Raw genomic sequence first — 2,500 nt, 5'->3', positions numbered from 1 at the left:
AAGCTCGGCTCGGGCGTCCCGGCCTGTCCCGAGCTGTGCCGAGCGCGTCCCAGGCCGTCCCGAGCCAAGTCTCGGGCGTCCCAGGCCGTCCCGAGCCAAGTCTCGGACGTCCCAGGCCGTCCCGAGCTGTGTCGAGGCCGTCCCAGGGCGTCCCGAGCTGTAGCGAGGGCGTCCCAGGCCGTCCCGAGCCAAGTCTCGGGCGTCCCAGGCCGTCCCGAGCAAAGTCTCGGACGTCCCAGGCCGTCCCGAGCAAAGTCTCGGGCGTCCCAGGCCGTCCCGAGCAAAGTCTCGGACGTCCCAGGCCGTCCCGAGCAAAGTCTCGGGCGTCCCAGGCCGTCCCGAGCTGTGGCAAGGGCGTCCCAGGCCGTCCCGAGCAAAGTCTCGAGCGTCCCATGCCGTCCCGAGCTGTGGCAAGGGCGTCCAAGGCCGTCCCGAGCTGTGCCGAGGCCGTCCCGAGCCTAGTCTCGGGCGTCCCAGGCCGTCCCGAGCTATGGCGAGGGCGTCCCAGGCCGTCCCGAGCTATGGCGAGGGCGTCCCAGGCCGTCCCGAGCCAAGTCTCGGGCGTACCTGGCCGTCCCGAGCTGTAGCGAGGGCGTCCCGTGCCGTCCCGTGCTGTCCCATGCGCGTCCCGTGCCGGCCCGAGCAACAGCTCGGGCGTCCCGTGCCTCGGCCCTTCCAAGTGGTGCTTCGTCGGACATCTCGATATCCACTCGAGCATTTTCGACCATTCTCCATATGTGGGTGTGTGGGTATTTATCAGGAATATTGGAGAAAGAATCGGGAAAAAAATATTTTTTTTCTATTTTTTTTGAATTTTTAATTGTTTATTCACTTAAAAATTCATAAAAAAATAAATATTTATCGGAATCGCTATTATTATATATCAAAAGAATCCTTGTGAAAAGACCTTTCCAACGAATGCAAGTTTGTTGGATTTGGACGAGTAACGAAGGAGCAAAGGCCGAGTATGCTTGGTTAAAAATTTGATGTTTCCTTGTGAAAATAGGGAAAACAATAACTTTGCACTATATAGGGGAGGGGTGAGCTCCCTCCCCAGGCCGTGCACAGCCCTTGGGCTGGCAGGTGCCTTGGCCCTTGGGATGCAACATAAGGCATCCCAAGGGCAAAGCTCGGCACGGGGGTGGATGGGAAGCTTCCAAGAGTTGCCCAACTCATCCCCGACGTGGGAAATCGAAGAGGCGGCTGGGGGGGCCCGGGGGGGCACCACGGGCAAAAAATCAAAAACTCCCCAGCCTATGCCGGACACTTGGGGAAGCATCCCCGAAGGTGTCCGAGCTGCTGGGGGGGCCCGGGGGGCACCACGGGCCAAAAATCGAAAAGTCCCCATCCTATGCCGGACACTTGGGAAGCATCCCTGAAGGTGTCCGAGCTGCTGGGGAAGCTCATTAGGCACAAGAGTCCCTAGCCGGCCTCAAAGATGCGAAAGTGCTGCACCTCGGAAGCTTCCTTGGTGCAGCATGATGGCGAAGCGCACGTCGTGGGAGCTGAAGGGGCAGCTCCCGAGAAGCGACGTGCGCAGCTTTGGCGCGACCTAGTTGGATGGATTTTTCACGCACAGCGTGTCGGCCGGGACTGTCCCGCGTTGGTCTCTTGCGCCTCTGCAGCCTTTCGGGGCGAGCGGAGCGCATTTGAGCGACGCGGGCGGTTGACTGTCCGACGACGTGTTGGCGTGTGAGTGGTGTTTGGTTCGAGTGTGCTGTTGGGCTTCCTGCTGTTCGCATGGGAACCTTCGGCTCTCGTTCCTGTTCAGTCGGCTCCCGACACCTTCGAGTGCCGGGCCAATATACGGTTCCTGTGCTGCATACCTTCCGCGGAGGCAACGAGTTGAGTCCCACGTATTTGCCCCTCGCCCGCCACGATGCGGAGCGAGTCGGCCGACGACGCGCTTCCCGCGTCCCCTGCGAGAGACGGCACTAACGTGCCGTCCTCCCCAGGATCGCGGGACTCGCGAGATGTCTCGGACGCAGAGCGCAAGAAGGGACGGGAGCGGGACCTCGGTCCAGCCCCCGCCGACACTACGGTTTCCGAACGACGACCGCCCTGCGCAGCCGCGGCCTCACGGCCCGGACGCGCGGGGCGTCTCGAGAAGGAATGCTACCTGGTTGATCCTGCCAGTAGTCATATGCTTGTCTCAAAGATTAAGCCATGCATGTGTAAGTATGAACTAATTCAGACTGTGAAACTGCGAATGGCTCATTAAATCAGTTATAGTTTGTTTGATGGTACCTGCTACTCGGATAACCGTAGTAATTCTAGAGCTAATACGTGCAACAAACCCCGACTTCTGGAAGGGACGCATTTATTAGATAAAAGGTCGACGCGGGCTCTGCCCGTTGCTCTGATGATTCATGATAACTTGACGGATCGCACGGCCATCGTGCCGGCGACGCATCATTCAAATTTCTGCCCTATCAACTTTCGATGGTAGGATAGTGGCCTACTATGGTGGTGACGGGTGACGGAGAATTAGGGTTCGATT

This window comes from Eschscholzia californica, unplaced genomic scaffold (assembly GCF_041429995.1).
Source record: "Eschscholzia californica isolate CP2 unplaced genomic scaffold, dmEscCali1.0.p SCAF_139, whole genome shotgun sequence".
Classification (NCBI taxonomy): domain Eukaryota; kingdom Viridiplantae; phylum Streptophyta; class Magnoliopsida; order Ranunculales; family Papaveraceae; genus Eschscholzia; species Eschscholzia californica.
Note: the sequence above shows the minus strand (reverse complement) of the source record.